At 38.7% G+C, this 13825-nt stretch overlaps 1 protein-coding gene across 1 annotated transcript in view; it reads left to right on the top strand.

The window, feature by feature from the left end:
• Window positions 1–4967: 4967 nt before the first annotated feature.
• Window positions 4968–13825, top strand: part of zbtb45 (zinc finger and BTB domain containing 45) — a 52684-nt gene continuing 43826 nt past the window's right edge. The window contains exon 1 of the mRNA XM_061229242.1: window positions 4968–5424. The gene's annotated coding sequence lies outside the window, so the exon portion shown is untranslated. The remainder of the gene's footprint in view (window positions 5425–13825) is intronic.

Genomic DNA, 13825 nt, shown 5'->3' on the forward strand with positions numbered 1-13825 from the left:
ACTTTAAAGGAGTCATCTAAAAACTACTTGAATAGTACATTTTTTTAAAGTATAGACTGAAAAAACTACTCAAGAGGGGGTTACTTTGTAGGTTCTGATTTAATGTTCAATAATAATTTTTGATAATATTCCTAATAGTATTTAATTTAGAAATCACAGCCTGATATAGCATACATACAGCAAGATCAACATAAATAAAATGTAAAAAATGCACATCCAATGAAATGGTAATAAAATATAAAATCGCCATCTGCAAATTAAAACAGGGCCTAATAATTACACATTATAACAGAGGTATGCAGAAGAGCATCTCTGAACACACAACGCATCAAACCTCGAAGTGGATTGGCTACAGCAGTAAGCTGTACGTCTGAATAAAGACATGCTATGGATGGCTATTTTAAGTCTACATGATAGAGAAAGTACAGGATTGCCCAATAGGTGTGCAGGACCAAACAGGCAGATCCCTTATATTATATGCAAACACACTCAAACACTAACAGAGTACTACTAATTGTCTACATATAAATTATTACTGTATGAAACTCTCCAATGGGATATCACTGTAAATAGCTTCTACCTTACGGTTTATTTTAGCTCAGTATTTGTAAATGCAGCAACTATTGCTAATATATAAAATATACAAGTATGTATGTATTCCATTTTAAATAAATCTGCAATGTTCAATCCTAAGAACCCTACGCTATGCAGCCTACCGACAGTTCCTGGTGTGTAGCTACATGGGAACCTTGGTAAAAATCATACTGGTATTAAAAAGACATATTGGTGTTATTTTGGCTCCGTACCAGAGAGGAAGAGACCGAGTACGTACCATTGACTGTAGAAAAATAGGTACATACCATTGAACTGTATAATAACTGGAAAGGAAACGTGATCACGTGATTCCATTGAAGCCCGTTCAATTCAGCTGTTCTGCAAGTGGCACCGATGCAAAACGGCTGCCATAGCCTGGAAATAGAATTACTACTGAGCCTGCCATTCATTTTTTTAAGTCATAATACTCACTCCAGCATGAATTACAGCCCCAAAGCTAGAAGCAGGGAATATCATTTTACAATTTTCCAGGGTCAAATATCACTGAATCAATGTGATGAGTCAGCAAATTTATTTCTGATTGGTTGAGACAGGGACTCATGTGGCAGTAGCTCAAGGCAGCACTATATCTGATCTGACGGATACGAATCTTGCCTCTCCTGAATTAAATACTTCCCCAAATGAGCTACAGTAGTTATGTCAGTGAGCAAGAATATACCCTCTTTAGGAAGATTTGTTTTTGGTGGAGAATAAGTGAATTACAAATTACATTTTTATTTATGGCTCAAATGTTGATGACCCTGATTTATTTCGTAAAGCTTTGGATTTAATACCAGCTTCCAGCCCCAATGTTATTATGGGAGGTGACTTTAATAGTTATTTAGACCCAATCCTGGACAGACTCTCAACAAAAACACCCCCTGCATTATCTTCATTGCAAACTCTGAATGATTTAATCAAAACAAGGAACATGGTGGATATCTGGTGTCTGCAACATCCTACAGATAAGGATTTCTCTTTCTACTCACATGTTTACAAATTTTACACTAGAACTGACTACTTCCTGATATCTTCTGAATTGATATCCAACATTACTCATTCTACCTATCATAATATTATAATATCTGATCATAGCCCAACCTCATGTCAATTTAATAATATCCTGCTGAAACAAAAATATAGTTGGCGCCTCAGTCTTCTCCTCCTTGAAGACCATTCCTTTATTGAGCTTATGAATACACATATTGATGAGTTTTTTGCCACTAACGATAATGGGGAGGTCCCTGATTCCACTCTCTGGAGGCTTCTAAGGTTGTGATACGGGGACATTTCATCCCATTCAAATCATTTTAAAAAAAGAGAACTTAACAGGCATCTTACAGACATCGAAAAAATTCTTCCAGTACTGGAAAAGACTTATAGATCCTCTCTTCTACAATCCGACTACAACAAGATTGTAAAACTAAAATCTGAATATAATACTATCCTTAGTGTCAATAGCCTCCTACTAAAGTTAAAACAGAAACATTTTTAAATTGGGATAAACCAGAGAAGTTACTAGCAAATCAACTTAGAGGAGAACAGGCCAACCGAGCCATCCACAGGATTAAATCTAAATCTGGCAAAGTTGTCACCAACCCAAGAGAAATAAACACCTGTCTCAGAGACTTCTACAACGAACTATACTCCAGCACAATTAATGCTACTGAAGCAGATTTTTCAAACTTATTTGCTAATCTGAATATCCCTCAACTAGACAGTGACTCGAGAGATGACATTGACACCCAAATTTCTGAGTCGGACCGCCTAAATGCTATTCAAGCTTTCCACGCTGGAAAAACAGCGGGCCCTCATGGCTTCAGCTGTGAATTCCATAAAGCATTTTATAAGAAATTTGTCCCTCTCATGCTAAGAATGGTGAATGACTCATTGGGGAGAAAGAGACTTCCTAGCTCACTCTACAAAGCAAATATTTATTTGCTTCTAAAAAAAAAAAAGGAAAGGAGGAGACAGACCCTGCAAGCTTCAGACCTATTGCGCCTCTCAACTGTGACCAAAAAGTAATAACTAAGGTCCTGGCCACAAAATTGAGTAACCACATTGCAAAAATGATACATTCCGATCAGACAGGTTATATTCCGGGTAGATTTTCTTTTAGTAATGTTCGACTGCTTTTAAATACACTATACTCATCTCAGGAAAAGGACACACAAGCTGCCATTCTGTCACTCGATGCCAAAAAGGCATTCGATTAGATCGAATGGCTGTATATGTTTGTGACATTGAAACAATTTGGGTTTGGGACAAAATTTATAGAATGGGTCAAGTTGATCTACTCCAATCCAGTGTCCTGTATTCTCTCCAATGCAGGCAGGTCCCAACCTTTCGACCTACAACATGGGGTTAGACAGAGGGATCCTGTCTCCCCTCCTTTTCAACATTGCATTAGAACCACTTGCAATAGGAATCAGGGGGCATCCAGATATCCATGGGGTAAAGTTTAGTGATGTTGAAAGCCTTGTGAATTTGTGTGCTGATGATTTAATGATTTGTGTATCATCCTGTAGCTTCAGTTCCCAACCTCTTGAAGTATATTAAGGCATTTGGTAGATTGTCAGGTTACACAATCAATTGGGATAAAAGTGAATTCATGCCTCTGAGAGACAATCTGAGCCCTGCATTCCTGAAATCCCTGCCACTTAAACAAACTACCATTTTAGTTACCTTGGACTTAAGATTTCCCGAAAACCCCAAACTTCTACTGAAATTGAACTTTCTGGACATGGTAGACAAACTAAAAGCTAATATTAGAAACTGGAAATTGCTTCCACTCCCCCCCCCCCCCCCCCCGCATCCCTCAAGCCCACTTACAGAAAGATGCAAAAGAGGAAGGCCTTGGTCTTCCTATACTCAGACATTACTACTGGAGGGCCCTCACCTTCTGGCAGAATGACACCCCTGGAGATGACTGTTCTGCTGTTTCTCCCCTTTGGTCAAAAAATAATTACAGCTCTGGATACCTCCCTCCCAGTGTTGCTTTTTTCAAATATTTAATTCAAATAAAAAAATCTTAGATTATCTTAGATTGCCAGATGTCTCTGTACACACCCCAATAACCTACAACCATCTGTTCAAACCAGCACTGATAGATGGAGTGTTCCTGGACTGGAGGGGGAAGGGACTGTGCTGTATTGAAAACTACTTTCTGAAAGTATTTCAAGCCTTTTTGATATTGCTGGATAAGGACTGAAAGTACACTAAATGTAGAATGGTTTTTGCTGCTATATTGCATCTTGTGTTCTGCATAAATCCTGCCCTACAATGGTTAGACCAATATATTGGCAGCTCCCCACTCACAAGTGTTTGTTTTGTTTGTTTTGCTTTGTTTTGTCTGGTTGTGTATGTGTCTTTTGTTTTCACATGTGTGTATATACTTGCACGTATACATAGGTGTGTGTATATGTATGTGTATGAAAAAAAATTAATTTCTATAATTTATATATATATATATATATATATATATATATATATATATCAACAAACTGAATGAAAGAAAGAAAACGGGACTGAGTTAATATTTCCTGTAAACATGAATTCATTGGTTTGATGGAAAATAAGTTTGTTTACAAGTTGTTATCCAGGAAACAAGCGGTGAAATTAATCATTTCCTCTACTTCCGGCTAAGGTAGAGTTTGCAAAAATCCGTCCGTTCGGCCACAAGAGGGCGCAGTTATGTAACTGTCCATTCCCCAATCTCCATTGGAATCAATGACTTCAGGTGTCCGTCAATCCGATGATGCGCTGAGTTGTGAACATAGCGTCAGTCTTGTCTCCATATAATGTAATACTTCTGAGGATATACTTCTGAGGACATACTTCTGAGGTCATCTCAGGTTAAATGTTGGTAACGTTAGACTATATATGAAGATGAAAAGTACTTCCCAGCTAGGTATTTAGCTAACGTTCAATTTGATAACTATAAATTAAGGTTAGCTAATGACTACTAGGCCTACTTGTCGCTGCCATTACTGACCGCTGAAAAGCACTACTGCGCATGCCTGCTCACAAAAAAAACAATGGGTTGTTCGGCGAACTGAACTCTACGATGTCTTATACACTCTATGGTTAGGCATCTTCCAATCCTGTAAAATCTTTGCTACGTCTGCCATGTCCCGGATATATAATCGTCACCAAAGATTTTTAAAGAAAGATGGCAATCTCAAGGCTAGCCGTGTAAAGTACCATGCGCATGCGTAGTTATGTAAATACCGTTTTCTGAGAAAGCGGTTTCAAGACACTGCGCATGTGCGATGGTGAACAACTGCGCGATAAATTGCCTTTTCTCTGCGTTAACGCTATATTTCGCCCAAGTAAACTTTTACATTTTGTACTTAAAGATCTAGACTAACCAACGACTCGTGCTACCCCAATAAGACCTCAAAACGTAAACAGGAAGAAACTTTCCCATTGGGACCCATTATAAAAACTAGGACCAATTTAGCCTCCAGGATGAACCTCTCTCAATTGTTGCGCTCTGATCGTCACAGCACCACTTAGGAAATTGCGTCCATTTTGGTGACAAAAAGGATCCAACATTCAGTTCCTTCTTCGTATGAAAAGAGCCAAAATGGGTTCTGTCGGATATCGGTTTCGCACGTTCTATGAACGAAGCGCAGTCATTTCTGGCAATCACGAATATGCTCGACAAACAGCCACTGAGCGAACTTATTTTGTGACACAGAATAAAATATTGATTTTAGCCATGAGACATTTTAAACCATTAGTGTCTAGTTAGATCGCTACATTTTTTTTATTTTTTGTACGACTATATGAAGGTTTGTTTTAACCTACTACCTGAAGCAGACAACGGTAAGCAAGAAGTCCAGCTCCTCCGCTAACGTTAGCCTTCTGTCCACAAAAAATAGCCAGATCACCATGTAACTAGATCATTATAATTGCGAATTAGTGTTATATTGTGTTGTTGTTGTTGTTTTTTAAATCGTAGTTATGTGAATTCATTTCTCACCATTCACCAAAATGCACATTTCCGTGGTGGCGAGGCGATGATTGAATTGCCAAGACCAGTGGCTTTCATGGTAACTTGCCTACGTTAGTGTGGATTTATTAGACATCGTTTTGTGTTTCGTTTTTCAGCTTCATGAAAAAAAAGTGTAGGAGTGTTCCGGTTATTTAAAGTCATCCTTAGCCTATATAAAGAATTATGCTTATGCAAACGGGCTTGATCGTTGTCAGGATAACGTTTATCAGTAAAGCAAGGGGATACAGTTTTATGACCTAAGCCATTCACAAATATAAATAGGCATACTATGATCTACCTATAGGCTGCATGAAACCGTGTTATTCACCGGTATTGAACTGAGCTAGCATTTTCATTACATGATGCAATGACGTTACAGTCAGGGTTGCCAGGTTTTGCTCAAATTTCCAGTCCAAAATATGTTCAAGACCCGCCCCAAAATTACTTAAAACTATCCCAAATATAATGTTCCATTTAGGTGTTTTAAATGGATAAAATAGATAATATATTTTCACTATCCCTACTTTTTTAGATTTTTGTTTGCTATAACAGCAAACTGAGTATTTTAATTGTTTTGAATACTGTTGGGTTATTTTAAAATAACCTATGCTGACAACAAAAAAAGGTTAGTTCAGTATGTAATTTATAATTTATTTTAATACTGTGAACCCTAGCAGTAAGTGAAACTGTACACCTCGCTTTTCTCATCTTGTTACAGTGTTTTCTCCCCTCTTTTCTGGAATAACCCACACACCCCATTACTACTATTAAGAAAATTACTATATTCCTTAATTTTTCATCCTATGTTTCATTTTAACAGAAGAATGCATTAAGCATTTTGTTACTTAAAAAGAACACACAAAAGTATTCAAAAACTATTAAGACACAATATTTATCCCATTTGCCATCTGACATTGTAGCAGTAGGGGTAACGTGAACTAGCAAGCTAACAAACATTAACATTAATGTTGAGATCAGTCCTCACCACAAAATCTCCCTCTGCTTCATAGGCCTATATCTTCCTTGCAGATTTGTCTTATTTCAAATTTTTTCTCCTTTACATTACAAACTACTCTGTTCCTTCTTTCCGTCTCCTAAATCTTTTAGAAATATTATAATGCATTCAGTGTTGGGCACTGACCAGTGTTCTCCAAATATTTAAGTAGTAGGCCAAAGTGTAAAAGTAGCTGGCCAGGGGGGTTCAGATGATGTTTTTACGACTTCTGGTGTATTTTAATATATTAAATTAATCCATAATAAATGGCTTTATTCTTAAGCATTTTGTTAAGTTTATGTTCAAATAAACCTACATGACATAAAATTTAAAGTTGTCATGCCATTAACCAGAAATTTGTTCAGAAAGAAAATATTGTAATGATAATGATTGAATAAACAAAGTATTTTACAAAGTGTTACCTAAAAGATCAATGTTTCGCTTTAATGATATTGAACAATAACTCTAATATGACTATGTACAAATTCAACTATTAGGTTTATATAGTCAGTCATCCATGTCAGACTCTGACTTTTGTCAGTCCATTTGAAGAGCACCAATGCTCTGCTAAGCTCCTCTTGGAGACTGGGAACTGAAGTGTCCATTTGAACTGTTTTGTTCATTAGGGCATGGGCTTCTTCCTCCTTGCACTGCATGGAGACTCTCTGAGGCTGGCATTGGGGCTCTCTGTGGGCCCATCTGTGAGGCTTACTGGGGCCTGACTGGCTCTGGCAAGGAAGCTGACTGATCCCACTCTACAAAACCAAAAACATTCATATTATTATCCTTAATATAGGACACAATTGGAATCACTCAGGACTTTAATATTAATAAAATCACAATTAAGTACCAATCAAATTTAGAGCATGTTTGCCAATTCATAGTCACTGATTAATTAATTTTACTCTTTATACATGTTTTTGTTAAGTACCGTAAATAATATGCACAACATATCATATAGGCTACATAAATTGTATTTAAGACATTTTCTGCCGCAACACCAAATCACGCATGAGTTCGCTAAATTACCAAAAAAGCAAACGATATGGATGCAATAAAGTTGTTGTTCAACGCTGAATCCAACGGAAACTGGATACAGTGGTTCTCTTTTTAGCCTAAAAAACGAAGTGGCTTTACAAGCTCGCCTTTGCTTTTCTTTCATCAAGCCGTTCAGTTTGTGATGGCTAATGAATTGAACCGAATTTCAATAAATTGGTAACGTTAGATAAGGTTTATATTAACGTAAACGCGTTGTTGCAAATGGTGCTGGGTAGGCTATATTCGTATTAATATCAATGTTAATTACGATCACAGTACCCAAAGTCAGCAAACTGTTCAAGAATGTGTTAGAGTAGCTAATTGTAAAGTTATTTAGCCAATAGGCTAGTCGGCTATGAAATGGATCACGATATTGGATAATACTAGCTAACCTTAGGGATTGTGGAGCCTATAATATGGTTTACTTTATTCTTCTAACGTTACAACTATTTTACTGTTGAGATTAGTTTGCTCATGGGGTAAACACTGATTAAAAACGTAATGTCTTAACTAGCTCGCTAATATGCGAAATAGCCTACAGAAAATACAGCTCACAGCTGATTGTGATTAGATGACTAACTTACTTTACATCACGCTCGCAGAGAAAATGACGAGCTGCGCGTGTAACATTGCAGTTGGCAGCGGACAATATTATTTAGGCTACTGATTTTATAATTACAGGTACCATTGAATATATATTTTTAAAGATATAATGATGTTTTGTACAGTAGCCGGCCAGGTACATCGACCATTTAGCCGGCAGCCGACGCTTGGGGAACACTGACAGACTGAGAGTGTGAATATTTCATTCAATCATTCTCGTTTGTCTAGGAGAGCAGAGCAGGGGGAGGCCCGCCCCGCATGCACCTCCTCTTGGCAATATCTCCGTTTGCCATGTTTAATTAGTGTAAAATAGTAATAACAATGTATAGTATATTAAATTAGTGGTTAATCTCCTTCTCACCAAATCTTTAATGTCAATTATATATAGTAAGCATCAATTCTAGTTAATTTTTGGAAACCTTTTGTAAATTCACAAAAGTAACATCAGCATGAATGAGAATAACCTTTTTTTTTCCTCCTTTAAAAAAAACAATAGAACACATTATGTGCATTCACATTTCTCTCCCCTAAATAGCCCTCAGACCCAGTAGTTCAGTGGTAGTTAGTTGTTCTGTTACTGCTCACATGTATTGCTCACATTATCTGATGCAGCTGTATGATATATTTGTGTGGAAAATATCTTCTTATACCCTGAAAAAGGGGGAAGCAGTTGCGACTGTCACTCTGGATCATCCTTTTGAAGTGTAAGCTAATGGCTACCTTGGGCTTGCACTTTCCTGACCTCGGATAGAATGTTTAGAATTAATACTTTTTACTTCATGAAGATGCTACACATAGCAGTTAGCTTGGTTACAGTTACAGAACAGATAGCCTACTGTTGATAACACTTACCATTGAGAACACGCAGGCAGAGACCATAGAAGCAGAATGTCTGGCGTTGGACAAGATATAAAAATGGAATGCTTTATGATGGAATACTTTTTAAGTGATATCCCCTTCGAATTTAGAAGGCTCTAGCACCAAAATGAATGGCCCTCTTGTCATTTTATTTTTCGTCCCCCCATCTATCTAATCATTGATCCAATATAGCGCAGTTACTGGCCACTTTATTCGGTATATCTAGGGCCTCAAAATCAGTTTTATTTTGTTCTCAAATAAATTTCTTTTTCCTCATTTTGGGTTTTTATCTTTTTTTTTTTTTTTTTTGAATTGTTGTTTTACGTTAGCCTATAATTAAAGAGTACCATGTGCTCTGTGAAATAAAAGCTTGTTGGCCAATTGTACCCTATGAGTGGTTACACTGCAACGGCCCCGTCGCTCTGCGGCCCAGCAGTATCAGGATGTTACATCCCGCGACCGTGACTCCTACAGGCCCTGCCAAGTCCCTCCCCCCACCCTCGGAACAGTGAGCCAATGATCCTGCTCCACGTGTGCTGGCCAATCTCATTGTGCAACTGCAATGAACTGATGCCTGCATCAAGGTCTGTTGCTTTAGCTGTGCACCACCGTGGCACACCAATGTCTCTTTTAATTTGAGGGCATTTGCATCCATAGTAGGTGATGCGTGTGGTAATCACATGCATTGTTAGACATTATTCTGTTCAAATTAAAATTTTGTTGATAGTTTAAATTTGAACATTTTTCCTTGGAGGTTTCAACTTTTGTTATGCAGGTAGGATTCCTGTCTGTCCATGCATCCTGTTAGGTTTTACAGTGGCTGTGTTATGGTGGTATGTATTAATACACCTTGATGACATCAAGAATTTGTTAACCAAAGAATGGCCAATAAATGTTTTAGTATAATTTTCTATACAGAGGATGAGCTATGTGGCGGCATGGTGGTGCAGTGCATAACACCGTCGCCTCGCAATAACAATGTCAAGGGTTCGAATCCCGACCAGAGGTCTTTCGATGTGGAGTTTGCATCTTGCTAGCTCTTAATCTTTTCAGCTTTTTTCACTTTTCAGCTCTTAATCCCTCTACCAACCTTTTCCCTCTCCCTGTCTCTCCCTGTGCCCACACCCATACAATCCTGACGTACTGAATTTGGAATGTGTGTTATGTTATGTACATTATTTTGAATAGATATTTGATGCATGTGCTGTGAATATATTCATTCCTCTGTGATAATTTTCAGTTATTTAAAAAAATTCCAGCCACTTTATAGTCACTAAGTAATCTGAAAACAATGTTTGATTTTGAGTGTGGGATGTTGGTATGCTAAGTCAGGGCTTCCCAAACTTTTTAATGCCAAGTCCCCTTTAACAGAACAGAATCAGGCTGAGGACCCCCCCTCCCCATCCAAAAAAATGGCATAGGCATTACATGCCTATAATAAACTGCTATATACTGCCTGTCAAGTGCATGTAATGAATCTATATAAAACAATGGATGTTACACTGAACAGAAAGACATTTTTACCTTGCTGGCAAAAAACTGTCACAATAAAACTAAAGAAATGAAACTCATCCAAGTTAGTGGCTTGGACATTCTTGCATTGTTTATCCACTCTAGGTTTCAGTTGGCTTAGTGGCAATTGCATGTCATTCTCCACATGTAGAGGCGCTCTGTTTTTTGTTTTCAGTACTATAAGTGTGGAAAAACCTGCCTCACACAGGTATGTTGTGGCAAATGGCAAGAGGCATCGAATGGCTTTTTCGCTCAACTCTGGGTATTCATTTCTCAGATAGCTCCAAAATTCTGACAGGGGAACAGCAGATAATTTAATTTTATAATAATTTTAATAATGAAGACTACTATCGTCGATTTTTGATTCAAATAGATTTCTGATCCAATTAAAATGAGCATTGTCCAGCTCTAGGAAATAGTTGCTAAAATATTCCTTCAGATGTGACAATTTTACAGGCTGTCTGCTGTCTGCGGTGACGCTGGATGTTGCAAGCTCCTGGTGAAGGAGCGGGAACATTTCCGTAATTCCTTCATCCAGCTTTCTCTCCCAAAGTCTGATTTTTTTGCACGGATGCTCAAACTTTATCTTGGAAATTAAGTATGCTGAGATTACTGCCCTGCATGTTCTGATTAAGGGCATTTAAAAGGTGGAATATGTCTGACAAGTACATAAGCTTCAGAACCCACGATTTGTTGTCAAAACAGGGAGCAAATTGGGAGTTCTCAGATACAAGAAATTCACGCAACTCTTTGCAGAGTTCAAACACTCGTTTGAAAACTGCCCCTCGAGCCTGTGGATGTCAGAATGCAGCAGAAGACTTTCGAAATTGACACATTACATTACATTATTGGCATTTGGCAGATGCTCTTATCCAGAGCGACGTACAACAAAGTGCATACCCATAACCAGGGATAAGTGCGCTGAAAGACCCTAGAGGGAAGTACAATTTCAATTGCTACCCGAACAACAAAGATACCCATATCATGGCAAAGTTTGGCAAACATTCTGTGTTTGAGGGGACATGTTTTGATACTGTTGACAATTTTAACAACGTCTTGAAGCACTTGTTGCAATTCGTCCTCCATTCGTTTGGCGAATAGTGCTTCACAATGAAGCATGCAGTGCTTGGCCACAGCATCTGGAGCTTTGGCCTTGATTAATGCTACGACTCCACTGCGCTTGCCTGTCATGGCTGCAGCACCATCCCTACACACCCCCACACAATAAGACCAGTCAATTGAATTTGTCTGCATGAACTCGTCCAAAACTCCAAAAATGTCCTGGCCTTTTATCCTCAACTTCTTGGCAGAATAGAAGCTCCTCTGCAAACTTTTAATCTCTAATAAATCTTACATAAACAAGAAGCTGTGCCGCATTAGCTACGTCTGTGCTCTCATCCAATTGTAATGCAAAGAAGGGGCTATCAAGTTCAAGTAGTTTCAGTCAAGTTGTCTGTTACGTCCTTAGCCATGTCCGATATCCGTCTGCGCAGTGTACTGTCTGACAAAGGAACAGTGTCAATTTTTCAAGCAGCTTCCTCGCCTAGCAATTCCCGAACAATATCCTTGGTCGTCAGTAATATCAGGTCTTCCCCAATTGTGTGGGCTTTCTTCACACAGGCGGTGTGATACGATGCCAAAATAGACGCCTTCAATGCCCACTCTGAAACCGTCACTTGCTGCGTGAAAGTGCTCGCTTGTTTCATCAGCAATGCTGCTTTTCTTTTGAAGAAGTCTGTATGTTTTCCGACATCATTAGGATGTTTTTGCTCTAAATGTCTTTTTAGTTTAGAAGGCTTTAGGCATTCGTTTGAGAGGATTTCTTGACATCGAACACATTTAGGACAATCAAGCCCATCTTTTTTCTTCGTCAACACAAATCTGAATTCTATGTACGAAACCTCATACTTTCTCGATTTTGATTTGGAAGATGACTGACTTGATGCACTCGAAGTAGAACTAGCTGGTTCTAACTCGGAATGTGTCCGTTTGAAAAAAATGGTCCATGCTCTCTAGCTTGAAAGATAATTATCTACGTTGTCCGTTTTTTTACTAATGTCCCACCCAACTTGCTGTCGCCCGAATTAACAGTTTACAGTGCAACACGCATTAATATGGTAGCCTAGCCCTAGCATAATAAAATGGAATGATCACAATATTACCAAATAATGTCAACCAGACAAGGTTACTTTAGTATTTAGAACTAAAACAATTTTATCATATGAAATAATAAAATAAAATAAATAATTTCTCTATTTATTTTTTTAATTTTGCTGTGGACCCTACTTTGTGAACACCTATGCTAAGTGACTTGCAGCTGCAGATTGCTAAATTGTTTTTAGGCTATGTGACAACATGGGGAAATGTATAGTCTGTGATAAATGGCTCTCCGGAGCATGCAGAGTTGTTATACGCTGCCACCTGTGAACAGATTGTGATTGTTACGGGTGGCTTCCATTCTCAATCTATCAGAAATTCAGGGCATGTTATGATTTCAAAAGCTTAGTTGGAAACGACAAGGATACACATCGGATCATTTGTGTGATAGAATCCTCAATACTCTTGTAAAATGAATTACATTCTGTGGGTTATTTGCAAGCTGGCTAGCTAGCAAGCTGTTTCATGTGAAAAGCAAGCCTTGTAGGCTACTCTACAATAGTGAGCTATATTACGGTCTGGGTAAAACTTGGAATGTTCTCATGCGGAACTCAAATAGAGATGCTTAAGACTATAGCACAATTACAAATCTTCACAGTTATTGCTTTGCCCTATCTAATCCAATTAGTGTTAGCTGGGGGATACACCGCACACACCACGTCCCTCGGCTTCCCGAAAGGATCTGGCGATCCGAGAACAACATGCTTCTTCAAGCCGTCATGCTCGTGACCGTGATTCCGAGGCGCCCAGGGTGGTGTTGTGCGCGGCGATCCCCTAACCCTGCCAAGTCCCTCCCTCTGGACCAGCGAGCCAATTATGCCGCTCCACAAGAGCCGGCCAAACTTGGCTTTTTGGCAGGACCAGGAATCAAACCCTGGTCCTTGGTGTGTCCTTGCAAGTCCGCTGCATCTTAGCCTGTTGCGTCACCGTGGCTCCCCACCCAGTGTTTGTTTATGAGTTGCTAGGGTGTTGCTTGGTGGTTGCTCGGTGGTTGCTTTGGTGTTGCTAAGTGGTTGCTAAGTGGTTGCTAAGTGGTTGCTAAGTGGTTGCTAAGTGGTTGCTAAGTGGTT

Source organism: Conger conger, chromosome 2, assembly GCF_963514075.1.
Source record: "Conger conger chromosome 2, fConCon1.1, whole genome shotgun sequence".
Lineage (NCBI taxonomy): Eukaryota > Metazoa > Chordata > Actinopteri > Anguilliformes > Congridae > Conger > Conger conger.